This window comes from Thunnus maccoyii, chromosome 14, assembly GCF_910596095.1.
Source record: "Thunnus maccoyii chromosome 14, fThuMac1.1, whole genome shotgun sequence".
In the NCBI taxonomy this organism is placed as follows: Eukaryota; Metazoa; Chordata; class Actinopteri; order Scombriformes; family Scombridae; genus Thunnus; species Thunnus maccoyii.
The window spans coordinates 30,800,574-30,822,434 of record NC_056546.1 but is presented as its reverse complement, the minus strand read 5'-3'; the positions used below and the strand labels follow the sequence as shown (position 1 = coordinate 30,822,434).

Here is a 21,861-nt window from a genome sequence, read left to right as displayed (position 1 = left end):
GAACTTTCATATTCAACTCTTATTACAGTTTACAACACTTATTGTAAACTTTCATGGTGGAAGCTAAGAGCTTATTGCACTGCTAGACTCAGGCGCATGTATGTACTCTAGACTAGAGCTGTTTGCTTAACTCAGAACAGTTGTGGTATGATTTTTTGGGGGGAGTGAAATGTTTGCAGCTTGGAATTACGTGCTGCAAGTCTATAATATACTGTATACTACATTATATTCATCATGCCCTGAAACAGTCTCACTAGTTTGCGAGTTTAGATGGCGTCTGTGTCTTTACATACAGTAGATACACAATCATGGGGTGTATAATGTCCTATCACTACTGGATTCCCTCATCAGGGATCAGTCAATGATTCACGTTCCGATGCATTCACTGTGACATTTTTTTATACCACTAGAGTTATTTGCGTCACAGTCAGAGCAAACTATAAATCTCTCACAGCCACTGACATGTTTCCTCAGGGCTTGTTCCTGCCTCTGTAGCAGTTTGCCTCCTTTTATTTACTCGCTTTTTCTTAGTGCAGCAGAAATAAAAGTGAAGTGCAAAGAGAGGTGCAATAGTGCCTAATTTAACAGCTGCACTGGTGAAAATAGCAGTGAGTTTAGTTGTTGCTTTCAGTTCACCTTATGTTTATTTCAAATCTATTCTGTACAAGTACAAATTGTTCAAATTGTAATGTGATGGTGCATCTCTTTACTGGTGGTGGCAATACTCCCGGCGCTTTATTTTTTAGGGCTCAACGGTCCCTGGGACTGAAAGTGCGAGGAACCTATTGTTTTTGTAAAGATTATTATTATCATTATTATCATTATTGTTATTCCAACACGCCATTGCATTTTTAAAGGCCTTGGGTTGCTCGGAAACTCATGAAAATTGGCACACACATAAGAACTGGTGGAAATTTCTGTAGTGATTGGGCTTGGGCGTGACCACCGGGCTCCATAGCACTACCAAACACAGGGCCATGTTGAGATAAAGTTGCTTGGATGTTCATGAAATTCGGTGGGTTCACTGCTCTCATCATTCTGTTAATAAAACATATTTTTTGAATTTTTTTACTGGACAGGAAGTCAGCCATTTTGGATTTCATGAAGGTTTTTGTTTTCGTTATGATTCTTTCATTTTCCTACATTTAGTTATTTGTTGTACAATTAAATTTATTTTTATATTATTTTTATACTGTGAAGTATATTTACAGCAACTGTTATAATGAAAAACTGTCTGGAACAGGTATACTCCATGTATTGAATGAATTGAATTTGCTCAATTAAGTTGGGAAAAAAGTCACAATTGTAATTGTGTACAGGTGATTGTACACTTATGAATGACAGTTGAGTTGACTCACTGATGACAGCGTACAAATCCTTTCTTCTCACGTAAATGTCACATGACAGTCTCCCTTGGTAGGTAATCTGTGGCACTATCCACCCCGCCATACACCTGCACCGTGACTCACTCTGCCCCGCTGCCTCCGTCTTTCTCTCCCTCTCTCTCTCTCTCTTCGCCTCTTCTTATTGGACGACCGCTGCCATGGGGAAAAAAATGAAAACTGGTATTAATATTATATATGCTGATGAACAGGTATGAACATTCAAATACTGTTTTGCCGTTCAAATACCATGGGAACAAACAAAGCTCCAAAGCATTTGGTACAGTCCTAGAATGAAGTGTCCAAAACTGTCACAAAGATGACACAGAATGCTTGGTCAGTTTCTTGGTCTTATATTCCATAGTTCCATCTTTTCAGGTGTGGGGATTTGCTTTGTCTGAAAGTCAGGTATTGTCTTGGCACAAATATCACAAAAATTTCAAATATTACCCAGTTCCAACCCTGAGCCACAATTACACAACAGTGAGCAACTACATTTACACAGGAAAATACATTATACTGCTAACAATGTACTGAACTGTTATGTTAATGACTAGAAACATTTTTACAGACTGGTGAAGGCTAAAGGTCTCAGTACGCTTCAAATATTCCCTTCTCGGATCGTTTATTTTAGTAACTTTCCGAAACAGACAATCTGACAACCCCACCCCCTTTATGCAGTGATTGGCTAGATGTGTGGAGCTGTTTAAACACTTTTTTTAAAATCTTCATTCATTCAGGGAAGTTTTACTGAAGGTTCCCTTTTTTCACTCTTTTGCAGGAAAATTCTAATCACATTTGCACAGTTATACACATTCACACCTGGAAGCTGCCTAGTACAACCACAAGTCTGATCCGACCGCCACTTTGCCAACTTGCTCAAGAGCACTTTATTGGTGGTAATGAGGAAGGGGCAAGCACTGCTTTTTCACTTTCCCCAAAGATTCATCCTGCCAGCCTGGGGACTGAACCAACAACTTTCCGGTCACAAGCTCACTTCTCTAACCTTTATGCCACTAGTGCCTTTAGATGTGGTCAAATGACACGAAGAACATCTGACCACATTGTATAATGCTAACTAACGAGGCACACTGTTTTCTGAATGAAAGCAAAATTAAAACAACCAGAATTTCCTTTGAAGTCTGGGCATCAGTAAGTCATAGAGATTATTGTTGATTTCAGTGACCTTATCCAAGATATTAATTGATTAATTTGATATTAATTAATCTTTATATCGCAGTTATGCAAATTCATAGCTGTCACCTCTTAGTCTTGCTACTCCGGTAGGGAGGGGTGTGGCACCTCGTGAAAACATTACGTCAATGCACAACCCCTATTGTTTTGTCTCCTTCTCTCTCTTCACTTTGGTGTCTCATTTTGAGCAAAGACAATCAATCCGGCACTTCATCAGCCTGCATGGAAACACTTCACCCTCAGCTGCTCACCTCCAGCTCAACACTGATTAACACTCATCTACACACTGCACGCTGTTCATCAGCAAGCCACTTCAGCTTTGTGACATGGACAGCCTCGTGCTGCTAATAATAACTATTTGCTCTAGGGCTGCAACTAACCATATGTTTCATTATGGATTAATCTGTAAATTATTTTCTCAATTAATTGGGTTAATTAATTAGTTGTTTGGTCCATAAAATGTCAGAAAATGGTGAAAAATATCTATCAATGTTTCCCAAAGCCCAAATTTTGTCCTCAATGTCTTGATTTGTCCACAACCAGTGTTTCCCCTATAACTGTACAGGCCCTGCGGGCTACCAGGCCAATGAGAACCCCTGCCAGGCCAAAAGCTATTTTTTTTAATGCCAAAAATAATGCTAAATATCCATTCATTCAGAAATCAATAGCATTTGGGAGCCTCTGTGCAGTGCTGATCCAAAACGGGAGATAACCTCTGTGTCGTTGCCTGGGACACTCTTGGTAGCGCAGCTCCTTTTAAGGAATAGGGCAGCACGTAACATGTGTGTGTAGCGGGTGAGTGAGTGGTTGAGTGAGAGAGCGAGCGGCAGAAAAGGGACGGTGAATGCGAGCGGAGCACAGGAAAAGGTTAGCAGTATGTTGTCAGTCTGGCAGTAAATGTGCAGTATAGGCCACAGTGTGTCAATTAAAAAATGCTGCAGCTTGTCAAGACCAAGAAAAGTCAAGTCTGGTGTTTCCCCAACTGCTGGAAAAGTGGATTATTTCCAAAGTTAGCAACAATGAGTTAGCCTAAACTGACAACGCTAAAGGGAGTTAACACTGTCTGCAGATATTAGACTGATGTCTTGTAAATAGAAATGCAAAAACAAACAGTGTATATGAATTCAGGAATAGGCTTTCAGTTTCTGCTGTCTATTGTCACCCTGATCATTAAAGTGAATGTGCTGGACAAATCAGGCGGTGCGGCGAAAACACCAGTCCTCCCATTCATTTAAATGGGGGTAGTGTGTTTCAGTTGCAGGAGTTTTTGGCCGCAGCGGTGCTACAATGGCCCGTGGTTGGAAAGTTGAGCCAGGGTCAACTTTTGGAGAAACGCAACCCAACGTCACTGCGGCTGAAGCCTGCGGTGACCACACACAATCGGAGATCAGACTGATCAAAGCTCATAGCGAGAGAGAGAGAAAGCAGCTGTGGTCGAGAAAGCTGGAGAGTGAATGAAGAGAGGGAGTGGTGGTAGTGAGAAAGCCGCTGAATCGTATCAATGAAACATTATTTTCTGATTGTTTCACAGTGGTTACGTTCTAGAGCACAAATTAAAACGCCCACACCTCCGCTCAACCCTGCAGTATGAATACGGCCTTACAGCTCTGATCACTCTGATCGCTGGCTGCGATTGGCCACTACAGCGTGACGTTGGGTTGCATTTCTGCGAAAGTTGACTCGGGATGAATGGCCAAAACCCCCACAGCCAACACACTACCCCTATTCTAATGAATGAGAGGATTGCGTTTCACTGCACCACCTGATTTGGTGGGAATATGGCCTTCGTTGTAGTAGCTGGTACTAGGGCTGAGCGATATGACAATATATATCGTATGATGATAGAAAAACGTCTCCCGTTTCATATTATGCTCTATCGTTTATTTTTTTGTGTTGCAAATCACAGTCTTTACAGCAATGTTCTTTGTCATTTGGATTCTGTCCATCTTTTGCATGGATTATATTAATAAATTACTATTCTTGGATTTTTACTCGCAAAGCTTTTGTTGACTTACAGTAATGTCACGAGTGTATTTGTCGCCAACTCGAGTAGGCTACTTCACCTGGTTCACTGTCTCTCCTCTGCTGCGCTGTGTACAGCACACTCACACCAACAGCTCAGCCCTGCCCGTGATCAAACACAGAGAGCACATGACAGCAGAACATAGTAGAGGCTAGGGCTGCTAGATTATGGCAAAAATCATAACCACGATTATTTTGGTCAATATTGAGATCACGGTTATTTAACACAATTACTCATTGACCTTGGTAACATCATGCATTTATTGAACTTTTTTAAAAAAAAACTTGTCTTTTTAACAGTAGATTTCTTTGAACTTTAAATATAATTCAACTGAAAAGCAAATATGTAAAAAAGAGATAAATAAATTATATATAAATTAGATCAAAATAAATAAGATCAACTATGTTGTAGTGCACTTCCATAACCTACTGAAAACTACTAAACATATAATATATAAAAATAAATAAAATAATAAAATAAATTAGACCATAATAATTGAGATCATGTTATTGTAGTTATTGTTAAGATGCATGTTGTGTGGAGAGTAATCAATACTAAAACTTGCTCAACTGTTTTGCACATGTAGACCTTAAAAAATATAGATGTGTCATGTTTTAGTCTTTTTGCATTTGCCCAAGAAAAAGGTCCTTGGTCTATAGTTAAATAACCAGGAAATGTGTTTACAATTCAGCCTATAATATAATATAATATAATATAATATAATATAATATAATATAATATAATATAATATAATATAATATAATATAATATAAAAAAACAGTGTAGCTTACTTGTCAGAGTGAATGTATGTAAGAAATTTAAGCTCCCAGATGAATTAAGCACTCTATTTAATATGAGTATTTATCTGATGTAAGTGGATCAAGAATCGAAACAAGAGATCAGTGCCGATATCCAGCCCTACTGCTCACTAACACTCTGTAGTTGAGGGATTCTCTACCAGCAGTGCTTTGTGTAGAGCTGGTGGAAAGGACAGACTGTTACATAATTCCAGAGGATTCAGCTAGGCTTGACTGATGCTCACCACTTGTCTGGGCAAAAGAGCACAGAGGGATCGCTTGGCCCTGGCAAGTCACTTATTTATGGGAAAGGCTGTCTGTTCAGCACAACAGACTATTTGGCTTAAATACAAATGTACACGCACACTCACCACCACACAAACTATTCTTCTAAATAACATTACCTGCTAGCCTTGGCTTTGCTCAATGCTTGCAGTCCAGTATACATCAACAGACCACTGAGAAGACACGTCATCAATATCTGCTGAACATGCACACCAGTCTGTCACTTAACAGCCCTTGTTTCTGGAGATGCTTAGATGTCCAAATGTCACTGGCAGCAGATCATATCAGCTGTCGCTAATTAATGTACTCTCTGAGGCCTGGTTTCTGTACTCGACCAAAGACAAAGAGCAAAACTGTTGAATCACAGGTGGACTGAGTGTTTCTGTAGACTCAGCTCCTCTAACAGAGTAAGACATCTTCTGTCTAACTGATCACATCATGTCAATGTCAGGAGTCATATCCTCCCAGTTTAACTTCTCTTCATATCATATCAATTCAACTTAATAGTTTTGAACCAGGACCTTCAGTATTTGGATCTAATAGCTCATGTAAAATAAGGTGTGCTTAATTTATTAGTACAGCTGTGTTATTTCAGACTCAATGTGAGCAGATATCCATTATTAAAAAACTCTTATCTGGGGCCAAAAAAACTTGACTGGGACTAGGGCTGTGCAATATGACCAAAATCTCATATCCCTATATACGTCATTTCATATCCCGAAAACGATAGATATCACAATATAGCACATTTTCTGTAAATTCAATGAATAAACAGTTTCTGCTCCGTGTCACCCCCACCCGCTGTCATCTGTCTGAATATGAGACTAAAATTAGAAACAGTATTTAAACGTATAAAAAATATAATCTAAAACCAATCAACAACTGTAGCCAAATGTTTCATAAGTAATCACCCATTTTTAAAGACAAAACACACATTTTTAGCCATTTTTAGCTCAAACTGCAACCTCACAACCCAACACAGCAGTTACATGAAATTAGAGAAAACATTCTTCCAAACATTTTAATGCTAAAACAAATAATACCACTAAACGAAGTATTAAGTATAACACCTTCTCAAGGCGAGTTTCTGTGAACAGATGTCTGAGGGAAGCCAGGACAGTAATGCTGGGGAAGCAAAGGGTGGAGGAACAGGGCTGAGCAAAGCTTACAGCACAAACTATTCATTACAGCCTACCTGTCGTGTCTTAACATGTTCTAACACACGTTCCAACTCTAGGTACACACCCTCTAGGTACACACTTTCCGCTAGAAACCCCAGTAATGCCCTGAAACCACTGCTTCTGTAGAAACAAACACCAACAGCCTACTGACAAACTGCACTGTGGTCATATTCACTCAACTCATTTGTAACACCCACCTTCCCAATATTTCTTTGATGTAGCAACATTGTTATATGCAGCTACCATTAGGTTGTGGTCCTACCACAGCTACACCTAAAAATTACGTTATCACATACTGATTGGCCTACATCAATTGAGAAATCTGTGTTCTGACTGGCAGAGAGGAATGCACTAGTTTTCTGAAGTAGTGCCCTGGTTCCAGCTGTTCCTGGGACAGTCAACTTGAATTTGAGTAGATTCACATCAATATAGAAAGAACTGTGTGGGAGATATAGCCCTTTTAAAACACATGGTGCCCAAAGTTTAGGGGTTCAAATGTAATTGGACACTTGAGATTGTAACTGGACGCTGTGGAATGGCAGTGGATTGTTTTCTGCACGATGATGCACAGAACAAAACTTTGGTGAGCAGGCACATAAAGAACAGAGATATGGGGTTTTGTCAGATTGCACAGTGCACTTGTCAGGATTGGCAGATGGTAAGGATTGCACACAATTGTACTAAATTTAGGAGCCGAGTCACTTATGCTGATAGACAGACATGTCAGATTTTATTTTCTATGACAGTTTAGTTCCCTAAAGGGTAACTACACATTCAAATTCCTTCCCAGCGTATTTAAAATGCAACAGAGGAGCAGGGGGCAATGTCTGTAGGAGGTGTGACCTCATGGCTACATAGTGTGTAACGCACAAGTTTGTCTTCTGTTTGTCACTAGAAGAACACTTAGACCTTTGAGAGAGTTTCTGTGTGGGTGACTGCGTTTTAGCTGGGCTAGCGGCTCTACTATGTGAGGCTCTCCGGTGTGTGTGTGTGTCTGTGGGTTAGTGTCAGTACGTAGCTGTAGCCCTGTCGTCTATTGCACTTATTCAGCGCTGAATATCTTGTTAAGCTGTGATTATAGTACAGTTATAGCTATGTTGTATTTATGAAGCTATGTTATTGTGTGTACAGTGCAAAAAAAGTGTGCGTCAGGAAATAAAACTATCAGCGATTGTCTCTTCAATAATTAATAGTCAATTTGGTTTCCATTTGGATCAAAGCTAGTGTTTGTAAGATCTAACCAAATCATTAACACATAATCATCTGATCCTGCCTCACAGCTAACTGTACTTGCATCTTTATGTGTATTCTCAGCTAAAGTAGTGTGTTGAAAATGGGATAATGTTGCTCTAGTTGTGAACCTCTGCTGTGATGACAATCACATGAGACAGGTGTTATATAGAGATGCACTGATACCAATACTATATCGGATATCAGGTATCAGTCCGATACTGACTCAATGGGCCACAATGGGCTGATCTGGTATCGTTATTTTAATAGTATTTAAGTAAATAATAAAGTTAGGAAAGCAATGTTTAAGTCAAGCCTGATTTTGCCATACACATAAAAGAATGATCCCACTGTCTTCCACACAGTGAGGCATACAGCTTAATTAAACAATGGTATCGGATCGGTACTTGGTATCATCCAATTCCCAAAGCCCAGGTATCGGTATAGGGACTGAAAAAGTCGGATCAGTGCATCCCTTGTGTTATCATTGACAGATCTGGATGGCCCTGATCAAAAGATTACATACCCTTGTTTGACCTGATAATATACACACAAGTAGAAAGGTCTAAATAGCTGTGAAGGGTACGTTTCCACACCTGTGACTTGTTTGATTGTAATTAGAGTCTGGCTATAAATAGTCAATGAGTTTCTTAGTTCTTGAGAAACCCCTGCACATTTCATCCAGGGCTGTTCTGACTTCACTCGATATTGAGCCATGGGGAAGGCAAAAGAACTCTCAAGGGACTTGTGAGAAAAGGGAGTTGAATTAAAATTATAATTATAAATCAGGAAAAGGATATAAAAAGATATCCAAAGATTTGAAAATGCCAATCAGTAGTGTTCAAGCTCTGATAAACAAGTGGAAAATTAAGGGTTCTGTTGATACCAAGCCACGGTCAGGTAGACCAACAAAGATTTCAGCCACAATTTCCAGGAAAATTGTTCAGGTTGTAAAGAAAAACCCACATGCAACTTCAGCTGAAAGTTGCATGTGCTGTTTCAAGATGAACAATAAGGAGGTACTTGAACAAAAATGGGCTGCGTGGTCAAGTTGCCAGAAAAAAGCCATTATTGTGCCGATGCCACAAAACTGTCCGCTTACCTTTATTTTAATTTTTTGAAGTTGGAATGTCCAATGTTTAGAATTTTAGATTTGTTGTAGAGTCTAAGTTAACCCTAGACCGTGCAAACTGAATTTCATATGAATCCATGCAGCCGATTACGAGATATAAACTTTTTACATTTGTGGCAGCCCCTAATGGCAGAATATACAAGGACTGTGCAGCGAAGCTCGAACCTAGGATCCAAACACATGCACCGAGTTTGGTTAATAGCTTAAGCCAATTTTAATTTATGAATGGTTATGTAAAATTGAATTTAAAGACACAGGTTTAAAAATGTATAATTTAAAAATGGTATGGAATATCAAAAATCAGAAAAAGCACTCTTTTTTTGGCTTGGTCCAGATATGCTATATGCCAAATTTGACGCTGATTGCTCAAACTTAGTAGGAGGAGTAGCGAAAAAAAAGATCCAAAATCTATCTAGCCGCAAATGGATGTTGGCTTATATGGACTGATTCGTCTGGACCCACACATTACAGGAAAAAAGAACTTTGTTTCTGGGACTTAACAGTTCAAAAATTATAGGCCAAAACCTAAAGTTTGTTGTTATAGCACCACCATCTAGCCAATTGGTACAATTTTTTTTTTGTCTCAGTAGTGGGTGAGATTTCCAACCTATGTGCCAAGTTTGGGAACTGAAGCTATTACGGCGGTTATTGAGACCCAGATACTTTTAAGGCAGAATAATAAGAATAAGAATAAGAATAAGAATAAGAATAAGAATCCTAACAAATATAATAGGGTTCCAGCAGCTTCGCTGCTCGAACTTAGACTCCTTGTAATAACAACATTCAAGAAAAAAGAGCAGATATCCAAATTCAGGTATTGGAATTGGATCAGAACTGAAAAAGTGGATTGGTGTATCTCTGGTTCTAATAGTCTTGGCCTCATACACAAACAATCTCCCTGTGAAAGCCATCCCAGGGCCTTCCTCTTAATTATAAGGTGTTATCTCAGACATCAGTAATATGCTCTTAGGACAGAAGTGGTCCTGGGCATACAGCTCTAATTGGGCCTCCACTCAGGAGCACAAATGAACAAGTCAGTTGTCAGAGAGGGGAATGTCACAAATGGAAATCAGCTTTTAATAGCCACCTCTTTCTCAATGTGCCACTTCAGAGCCTCACTCATCATTTGAATTCTACCAGGAAACCAATTATTAGGATGAAAAGGGGCAACTCAAAATATGCAGGCTTGAGAAGAAAGACTGTGGCTGATGTAACCGAGTGTTCATTGTTATGTTACATTCTGTTAGTGTGGCCTAATGATCCAGGACAATATTTCCTACACATGGAATCACAGGCCTCCTCACTGATAGCTGATTCTTCCTGCAACAACACTGAATACAACATTAAATACATTTGCTTTTTCCTGCTCAGTTTGTGAGCCTGGTCAGGTTAGGCTAACCCATTATTGCTAACTTTGGAGCTAACCCCCTTCACTTTTCCAACAGTTGGGAAAACAACAGACGAGACTTTTCTTGGTCTTGAGAAGCTGCAGCATTTATTAACTGACACACTGTAGTCTGTACTGTACATTTACTGCCAGACTGACAACTCACTGCTAACCTTTTGCTCTGCTCCGCTCGCATTCACAATCACTTTTCTGCCACTCGCTCAACTACACACTGGCTACACACACACACAATGTGCACTGCCCTATTCCTTAAAGGAGCCATGCTACACTTATAACAGTACCTTTCACTCAGATGTACTTTGAAGAATGACGAGAGGGGGGATTGTGGGATTTGATGCACTAGTCGATGACTCGAAACAATTCCATGATAACATAGGGTGTTATCGTGCTCGCACAGTGTGTGAGTGAAAATCATTAGTAGCCCGTTGATAATAATGATCGTGCGAAATTTTAACAGCGGTGCTCATAATTCTGCAGCGGCGCACTGCCACAGAATGATATAATACAGGGCAAACACTGCATGCCAAGGTATCTTGAAACGCACCATCATGCACACTCAGGTTCCACAGCGAAAGAGAAATAAACATGTAAGAAGACTTTTCTCAGGTTCAGATCAAAAACAGCAATACAATATAAAAAAACAACAACAAACAAACAGCTGATTTGGTGTGTGTGTTTCAGGTACTAGTGAGACTTTGAAATACAATCTAGAAGTCCAGAGTTTTAAGGCTTTTGCAGAACCAAACCAAAAAACAGCACAGTGGTATATATTATTATGAGGAAGGATTTTGCAACTCTGGAAAGTTTTCACAGTGACATTCATTTCATCCTCTGTCTCAAGATCACCAGGTAAACTGAAGGGCTATCAAAGTTGGCCAAAAATTACATTTGAATATTCATTAAAAAAAGAAAAAGAAAAAACAAAAAACAAACAAACAAAAAACCCCTATAGTTTCAAACCATTTGAATATCTATTTTTGCGCATTATGTCCATAAGAGGGCAAACCAATACAATGACAGACATAGATACTTGTATTTATTTCAACATAAACATATCTTTTAAAAGATCTGCATACCTACACGTTCAAGGATAATACAATTCAAGATGAAGAAAATACTATTTATTAAATAAAATTAAATATATGAATAAAAAGAGCAAGAAAACGTTAGAGAACATTAAACACATGTTTTGTGTGTTTAATGTTTACTAAATAGTCACATTTACTGTACAGTGCTTGCATTGGCAGGACTGTATAAAGTCGCAATGTTGCCAAAGCATAGAAACACTGTTGAATTAAGGTAATACAACAATAACATGACATTCTAAATAGTAATTAATGCAACTCGCAAGGCGGACAGCCACAGTAGTGCCACTTTTTTTTTTTTTTTTTTTTTACAATTGAATATTAATTTTCACAATCGGAAAACTGTCCAGCGTCTTGGACAGCGATGACGCAGGGTCTTTGAGGTGAAACAGACTGAGCACAGTTATTTTCTTCACTTCAGAGGTTTGGTTTAAGTTGTTTAATGCTGCAGTGTGAGTTGGTCAGCCGGTCTCGATTGTTACTGCTGGAGTTCGCTGCTCCATTCCACTAATGTTACTCTCTGAGTGACAGCGTAGAAAGTACAGTGTTTAACCTATAATTGTACAGGCCTGGTGGGCCACCAGGCCAAAAAAATCTTTTCTTTAATGCAAACTAACCTATAGACCGACATACGTAACCGGTCAAAAATATTCTTGGTGGTTAACTGTTGACATCCTAACCAGGATATTGCTGCATAGTGTTAGCTAAGTACGAATGTACATAAGAGTTTATAACTTCCTGTGAGATCTGATGGGTTACTACTTTTTCAGCACGATGCGACATTAACACACACACACACACACACACACACATTTCTCTGTAAGCACACAAACACTTCTCAGTCACGACAGATCAGGAGAGTCTGTCGGCTGTTACTCGCAGCTCTCATCCGAGTCTCTCCTTGACAAGTTTCTCATCAATGTGTTTAATGTTAAACATGTAAAAAAGTGCATTTTTGTGACTGCTCCTATGATCTCAGACTCAAATGCTAATAGTTGCATGGGTGTTGAAACTTATTTAGATTAATGTTGATCACCCTTAGCCCATTTATAAACTTTACTTTATCATTAAAATATAACAATAACAATTAATATAATAAATTGTTCACATTTAAAAAAAAAAAAAAATCAGAATCATTTTGTGAAAAAGTCAAACATTCAGTGTACAGTTTTAATAAACTTACTACTGTTTTTCAATACATTGACTCCTAATTGTTGATTGTATTGTACTGTTATGTCTTCATACAATGTAATTATCACTTACCGTTATTGCACCATTGGTTTTGGTCTTGATGCCCAGATAAAATTATATTTATCAATGGCCAAAGTGGCCTTGCCCTAAAAATGACTTAATTCCAGTCCTGCATATCATACCTTAAAATGTTGCCACAAGCCTCCTCTCTCTCACAATGTAAATACATTTCCCATAGGACTTATAGTTTTTGACATCTAAACCTTAATTAAAGGGAGAGTGCTGTCACTTTACAAACTCCAGGTGGTCTCTCTTGTTTCTTAAACTTACAGATTCTCTCTTCCTTCAAACACTATGTACAGCAGTGATGTTGACAGGTTTTCAATGTGGTGAGTCCCCGGGACCCACAGGTGATCATTTGAGTGGTTCCCAGGGAAATTGAGTGGGTCCCCAATAAAATGTGTTTTTTGACTAATTGTAGTGTTAAACTAATGTTTGGTGTTATATTTATGGTTATAATTATGGTTATATTCACGGATGTTGAAAATATAACTGAAAATTAAACAAAAAATGCCATCTGTAAATGCACTTCAGACACACAACAGCTGAGTGAAAGAGGAGGTCATATTATGCAGAGATATATTAGCTTCATCTGACTCATAAAAAGGAAGCTAAAGGGCAACGAGAATGCTGAGCTTTTAAGTTTCATCAGGAGCCATTAATAACAACATCAAGCACATCATGTTTAATTAGGGAAGTAGTTTAAGTTGTTTCTGCCGAAAACAAGCACCAAGACCTGGGAGACTCTGATACTCTGTGCTGCGACTCTGCTACTGCTGCCGCAGACTCGCGGAGCAGGCACTTTAGTTTAAAATTGTAGCATCAGTCATCTGTCTAAGTATTGATAACACCTCTACATATGTTAACACCCCCCCACCAACTTTTCTGGTGGAATATTTGTGTTGGTGTTCATGATACTAACTATTCGTGAACTCCAGTCTGATTCTACTCAGGAATTCGGCCAGCCGTCTTCTCTGCGGGGAAAAGCCAACAGCAATCCTTCCTCCCGCACATGATCGTGTTTTGATTAAGAGGGGTGGGGCTGTTCACAGACAGGTCTGTTGTCAATGTGTTGTGAGAGAGCGAGTGAGAGAGCGAGAGCGGAATCAATGCCCTGTATGCAGGTCTACTATGAAATAAGATTTTAAATAGTAAAAAAAAAAGTAAGAAAATATGGCATTCATTGTTGATATTGTGGTGGCCCGCCACAAATAAATGAATGTCTGGGAACCTCTGCACATTATTACGCTGTAAACCATTAATGAAACCAATAACTAACAGCAGTCAACATCAGACAAACTTATACTTTAGCAGTTATCTGAGGGATGTTTGATCAAGCTGGCTAATGGGATAGCCTTTGATAAGCCTCGCTAATTTAAGTGAGAGTTCCGTTCCATCGGTTAGTCAGCAGAACTAGGATGCCCCATGGCAGACTGATGGTCAAGCTTACCTCAGCTGCATGTCAAAGAATGTCTGACGGACAGAAACAGACTCTATAAAGACGCTTCCATCGAGTGTCTTTTGGTGTTCACATCACTTGTCCGTGTTTGGAAACACAAAATAGAACTGTGAGGGACTTTTACAAAAATACTTAAGTAAATCCACATTTTATTCGTGGTCACTTCTGTGTTGAAGTGAACCCTTTTATTTAAAAGCTTAGCATTTGTAATTTAAGAAATAAAAGTGTGCCAGCATTATTTTGAAGTTATTTATTTATTCATTTCACTCATTTTGTTCAAGTTGTGAGGACAAAAAGAAAGTTAAATGAAGTCCAAACCTTGACCTTCTGCTGTGTTTAAACGTATACAGTGGTTAACTGCTTATAGTGATCACAGTTACAATGATCAGCTGTTTATATGGATCAAAAAGCTCTGAGACAGAATCATTCATATACAACATTTATGCTGTTTAAATAAGTCGTCTATAGAAATCAAGAAGTGCGTCTACAGTTTTCATTTTTAGTCTTTTCATACATGACAACATATGGAAAAACATTTTAAACTACCTAAATCTATTTTTGTACTTTACTCCTATGAGAAGCAGCTACTGCTGCGTGCACACTGACATCATGACAGAGGCAGAAAGTCTTTTTCTCTCAATGACAAACGTCGTCTCCTCGAAGCTAATGACAATTAAAAGGGAAGAAGAAATTTAAGCAACATTCACCGTTATCTTCGCCTGTTCTGCTGCTGGGGAAAATAAGGAACTTGTCACTGGCAAAAGTCAGAATCCGCTGCTTCAAAAATGTGTGCACACTGCGTTTGAAACAGCTGTACTGTATTTTGAAACAATCAATAAAATTCAGTAACCTTATATTCATATAGGCTAATAAATATACAAATGTCAATTAGATGGTATTCTGCATGAGAAATAAAGAAAAAGAAAATGTTATGATAATCATCTGCTTATAGTGATATTTGACCTGGACAGACGTGATCATTATAAGTGGTTTCCACTATACTTATATCCTCCTCCAGTTTCCAGTTAATTTTTAACTTTCAGTGACACTTGTTAATGGAAGTGAAAGTGAAAGAGAAAATGTGTCAAAGAGTATGATAATGTTAGAAAGTTGGTTCTCTTAAGTTGCCTACACCATAATTTAAACATACATCTGATATTATCTAGCCTAGTGATAATATAACCACAGTCAGTGATTTGAATGCTCATTTATTAACAAATAAAGAGAAAACCATGAACAGGGACGAGCGCTACTCTTCACTTTCCTCACACAGACTCATCAAGCTGGATGTGGGGATTGAATCGCCAACTTCTAGTAATAAAATCACTCCTCTAACCTTTAGGCTATCACTTGTGCTAAGCCATCTCCTTCACCTTGTTAATTGCGGCAATTTTGCCCTTTTTGGTGAAAACTCCTTTATATTCTTCATATAGTTTCATCAGCAGGTTTGTCCTGCTGCAGAGAAGAACATCGCTCCATTTTTCTCTTCTTTTTGCGACATAGTATCATCTTTTCGACGATCAACTTTTCTGGGCTGCTTATGCACTCTGTACACGCACACACTGCAAGCTTCTTCCAGCCTGGCTAGACTTAGCGTCAGCATCGGAAATTAGCGGGGGGCAAGGGCAAGAAATCTCAGAATGCCCCTAAAAACCGTGATAGGGGGCAGAAATTACCCCCCAAAATTCGAAAAAAATAATTTTATCTTTACCAGTTTAGGTCAATATCCTACTTCTACATGATGCTATCATTTTATTTTCATCCAATTCATTTAATTTCAATTTCAACACACCAACACAAACAGCGCTGTTGTTCACACTACGCACTACGATACCTGACAGAGGTGTTGCACTCCTGCTGCATCTGCAGTGAAGTTCGCTGCCAGGATGGAGCGCTACCTCACAAAAACTCTCACCGCTCCACCCGATAAAAGCAACCTAAGTCCCGGGCCGTCACCAACACCACCACCAGCAAGCAAAATAAAGACAAACGGCAAAGAAAGTTGCGGCTTCAACTATTGAAAAATGGAAAATAGACTGGCTTGGTGTCGAATAAATGAATAAGACGACTCTCCTCTACTGCAAGGCATGCAGGGCTCACCCACCCAAAAACAGCCTGGAACCTCGAAAAAGTAATCACAACTTTATCAAAGGAAGCTAACAGGTCAAAAAAGTGTTCGGCTCATCGGCACCAAGCCAGCAAACATAATCGATTTGCTTATGATAAGTAATATTAACGCTAATGCTAGTGTCTTTTGTCTGGCATGTTAGCCAATATTGTGTTAGTAATTTGGCTAACTAACGTTACTCTTAATACATATACATGGGTCTTGCTGACCGGTGGGGTGATCATTGCAGTTTTACAGAGGCTGTTTTATACTCTCATCTCATATATTCTCACTTTTTTATACAGACATACCGCATTATAGCTGTAAAGGAGATCCGTCACTAAGCCACCTTCACTTTTTTTTTTTTTTTCACTGAACAAAACTGGCATAATGCCACCGTGTGTGCTTTTACATAGCATCCCAGCATGATGTGTAACACAATAGCGTCAGCTCCCTGTCCAGCCATGCCAGCTATCCCAAAGCTTCACACAGACGTCCATCCGGCTGTGAGTACCTCGGTAGCCGGTTTATTGGAGGAGCAACTCTGCCCCCCACTGCGTGTCCATAACTTTTATACAGAACAGCGAGGCGGAATAAAGGCGCAGCATTCCCGCCTTGAACAGGCTGTGTAAAAAGGGCAGCAACTAACATTAATGGGCTCAGTGCATCGAGTGAAATGAGCTTTTATTCCCAAATCTAGAACATATTTTTTACTAACCAATGAGGCAGTGCTGGATAATCGAGTCTATTATGTTATTTTCATCATGTCATCCTGGTCAAACCTCAGCAAGGATAAATTTGGAGATGAAATAAAGAATGCTGAAAAAAAACTTCAGCTGAAGGCATTTCCAGAATTGCATCAATAAAGAAGGAATATTACACTCGTTTTGGCTTTTTTGACAGTATTTGTAGCTACTAGTCTGTAATATTGTAAAACTGTGGCATACAATGCATCAGACCCACAATGACAACAGTAGACTGGCTTTGACTTGTAGGAGGTCTGAATATGACATTATCCCCCCAACCAGAACTTTTGGTCAATTTAATTAGATCAAACCAATTAAATATTGGTTAAATATTGTCATGATCTCAAGATCATTATGTTATACTGTCATCTAGTGGTTTAGTGCTTTATACAGTTCAATACCGTCTCAGGACAGCCTTCATAGATGGCACTACAATATGAAAAGAATTTGCTGCTGGAGCTGAGGCTGATGGCAGCAGCAGTAGTTAGCAGTCTAATCAGCTAGTTGTAATCATACATTTTTTTCAGGAAATGCATATTCTAGTTACCAAATAAAGTTGAACTTCTTTCCTTCTCTCCATATACACACACATGCATGATCTGTTGCTCTTCCTCTGACTGCTCAGTGAAATGACTTTACCAAATTGAGTTTCCATCCCTAATAGACACACCAGTTCACCAAAGCCAGCCAGCGCCCAACACAAATTCAACTCTGGTCGCAAAGGATGGTCGACTGATGAAGACAAACAATTCTGACTAGACTCTGATAAAGACACAGTAGTGCTGAAAGATTTGCACTATTAAAGGCTGTAGGTCTATCAGTCTATCAGGGTGCCCCAGTCCTTTTCACTCTGAATTCCGAGCAGCACTCAGCTCACTTTGAACTGCAGTTATCATGTTATCCTGTTGTCATGACTAATCCTAAAGTCAAACCAAATTTAATGAACTATAGGGCACAACATACATAAATCATTACCAATACTATTATTTAAATCAGTTAATACTTAATCAAAGGCTAGGTAAACAAGACACAGAATCTGATCAAGCAAACAGTGTTACCTTTTAGAACTTTCAATTCTTTATCAATGGTCTAGCTATGGTCTGAGTTAAATGGTAAATGAACTGCACTTATTTAGCGCCTTTCTAGTCAACATGCGCATCAGTAGGATCTAATCATTCTCTCTCACTCACTCACTCACACACACACACACACACACACACACACACACACACACACACCAATGGCACAGCCATTGGGAGCAATTTGGGGTTCCACATGCAAAAGTTATCACATCATTAATTGTTGTCGATTAATTGTGACATTCTGTGAAGGTGAACATAGTTATTTTTCTTGTATCAATAATATAACTGCAATTTAACTCAGCCATCAGAGATGATGTTGCCTGGAAGTAGAGAATTTGAACACACTAGTGTAGTCTGGTCTGATCCAGATGACAGCTTTTTTCCCCAGGCCTCATTCAACAAGTCACTATTCAGAACAATTCACTATAATCAACGCACACACACACACTCGGTGGCCATACACTGCTTGTAAACCACAGGCAGATAATCAAACTCAAGGAGCTTTGAGCTACAGCAGTCAAGAGAACTTGTAAAATGCTGTGTTGGAGACCAACACTGCTCCTATTAGCAGAATACTACAAGTGTCTTTGACTGAAGCGGGCAACCAGCGACCAAAACATCCAACCTGGAGCCCCAGACACAGCCCCCTGTCTGAGTAACTCAGATACTAAAACACTGCCTCGCATTTACCATTACACTGAAGAACATATCAGGTCCACACTAAATGAAATGTAAGCATCATTAAAGTACATCTCGGTGTCATCCTACCAAACTGTCATAACATGAAGAAAAAGATCTGAAAAGCAGCATAAAACAAATACGGGAAAACTTTATTTCTACAGTCAGTAGTCCGTCGTGAATGCCTGCTAGCATGCTAACAGCTAATTCAGTTTCATTAGACTAGACTGTCGCTAATGTTAGCATAGTTAGCGCCAGCTCTCAGTGGCTCCGGGTCGATACTGCATCCTGAACCTGTGACCCGAACCTCCTCTTTTTCATGCCGTATTCCCAGTAAGGTGCTGTCATGTAATTACATATGCTGTCCAGCCGGTAGGATAGGTTCCCATTACAAACCGCAGTACTGTGACTGGGATAACTGGGACCTGGAACACCGTCAGCTAGCTGCTGAGGATACGACAGCTGCTCACAGACTCCGCAGCGAAAACGGCCTTCAACTTTCAGACAATGTCACAAATACGAAATCTGTCAATGATTTCTGACTTACCAGTATTCGTTCTTAAAAGACAACAATCCGACCAGAGTAAGGGGGAGAAAAAGCGTAAGCGTTTAAAGTGTAAACTGAAGTTCAGCGCGTCGCTGCTAAGTCCGCCATCTTGGTTCTGGTGGAACCCTGGACTCAACCAAATCTGGCAGACCGGGGGAGGGTTTAAACGTAACCCCCAAAATGAGTTATCTACAGTTTGTTTTCACCGACCAAAGTCTAAAGGAAGACAGGGTACTCTCCTCTCTTCGGGACAGATTTAAAGCATTGGCTAAGTGCCAGTCCCTGAAGCCACAGTAAAGTTTCTTAAAACCTACAGAAACACAGATGTGCAGTTTAAACACTTGGGAAAGATTTGTGAGCAGAAAAATAAATTGACATGACAAATGCACTATTAGGTGTCACGAGAACAATCGCAGATGACTTACTTCACCAGTCTTATCAGTTTATTATCAGAAAACAAATTTGGTGATCAAAACATGTTTTGAGAAAAATCAGTTCTTGTGAGCATTATAGAATTTTAGTGCCATAAAAATGAAATGTGTATAATGTATGTCTCGGATGGTATAAACATGTTCCGCTCTGCAATGGCCAAAAAAGTAAAGAACTATACATATTGTACAATATTGTTAGGTGATATTCTAACATAAGTCTAACTATTTTTTTCATTACATGCAACTCAGAAATTTTGTGAGGTAAAACATCCCTCATTTTGAGTCCATTTGTAGGAGACATACTCTTTTGGAATTGCTTTCACTCTCTCTTTCTCTCTCTCTTTCACCGGAATAAGAAGCTTATCACTAGATTTGTGTGGTTTTTTTCCTAAGGACTCTGTGTCTGTCAACTGTATCAAGAGGGCTTGGGAAAGGGAAATCAATGCTGTGTTGCCTGATAAAATATGGAGGACTGCACTTTCCTGCATTCATAGTTATTCAATAAACAGCAGACACAGGTTAATTCAGTTCAAAGTGATTCACTGTTTCCATTACTCTAAGGTCATGTTACATACATTTGACCTCTCTGTGCCCCCAATCTGTGATAAATGTAAGTTGAATGATGGTAAATTGTTGAATTTATTTTGGGACTGTCCACTAATTTATCAATTTTGGTCAAGAATTTTTTCCTTTTTTTCTGGAGTTCATCATAAGACCTTCTCTCCTGACAGGGACTTGGCCCTCTTTGGATGTTCAGAGGACTTGTTGACTCTCCCTTTACACATTCAAACAGCTCTATTGATGGTCATGGTAATAGCAAAAAAACGTATTCTCAAAGACTGTAAGACACCAACTCCACTATTCTTTGTGTGTGTGTGCGTGTGTGTATGTGTGTAAGCGTGTGTGTACAGGTTTAAGTTGGGTTTGGGGTATTGATTTCTATGTGGTTTATATGTTGCTATGAGTAATGTGTCAATAAAAATAATACAAAAAACTGTTGTTATCCCCAAAACAACTTTGCACTGTGGAAAAATTGCAAAACTACTATAAACTAAAGAAAGTGAATTAACCTGTCAAAACTTAAACATCATCTGTTAATGGATAAAAAACTAACAGAATTCAATTTAACAGAGTATCATTTTATTATCAGAATATAATTTTGAAATAACCCTGATGATGTCAATTTGGAGATGACAGACTAATTGAACAGAAAGCCTGAGTTACAAATTGAGTGAGTCTTAACTCAGGGTCCACTCACCAGCTCTGATGGTGCTCTCACCACATTTCACTGTCTTCATTGGATACTGGAACTGAATCAGGGGTCATGTTTGGTCATGTGATTACAGGTGGTTATAGGCACTTAAGATGTTTAGATTCTCATCCATAATGCTATACCACCAGAGAGGCATCTGATTGGTCCCAAATGTATTCTGCAGCACTACAATGAGCCCAAACATCCACCCAGAATCATAAAGAGCTATCTTCAGCAACAAGAAGAACAAGGAGTCCTGCAACAGATGGTGTGGCCCCCACAGAGCCCTGATCTCAACATTATGGAGCCAGTCTGGGATCACATGAGGAACTGTGTCAACTTCTCCAAGATGCAGGAACAGCTGACCTGCCAAGTACATGTAAAACTGTGTGCAGGTGTACCAAGGAGAACTGTTGCTGTTTTAAAGGCAAAGCTGCTCACACCAAATATTGATTTCATATAGGTTTCTGCTGTTTACTGAACTTTGTCTGAAGTGGGTTGATTTGATGAATAAATAAACAAATAAATAAATAAATTGAAAGTGTCCTCACTTCACTTTTAGTGAATTAAAATGTTTGCACAGTACTGTAT

At 39.1% G+C, this 21,861-nt stretch overlaps 1 protein-coding gene across 6 annotated transcripts in view; it reads right to left on the bottom strand.

The window, feature by feature from the left end:
• Positions 1-19,934, bottom strand: part of ndst2a (N-deacetylase/N-sulfotransferase (heparan glucosaminyl) 2a) — a 45,145-nt gene extending 25,211 nt beyond the window's left edge. Inside the window, exons 1-3 of one of the 6 annotated variants that reach the window (XM_042432961.1) lie at positions 19,588-19,934; positions 4,592-4,700; positions 1,359-1,538 (exon numbers count right to left, since the gene is read on the bottom strand). The gene's annotated coding sequence lies outside the window, so the exon portion shown is untranslated. The remainder of the gene's footprint in view (positions 1-1,358; positions 1,539-4,591; positions 4,701-19,587) is intronic. The other 5 variants (XM_042432964.1, XM_042432959.1, XM_042432963.1 and 2 more) reach the window with 5 other exon arrangements.
• Positions 19,935-21,861: the final 1,927 nt, after the last annotated feature.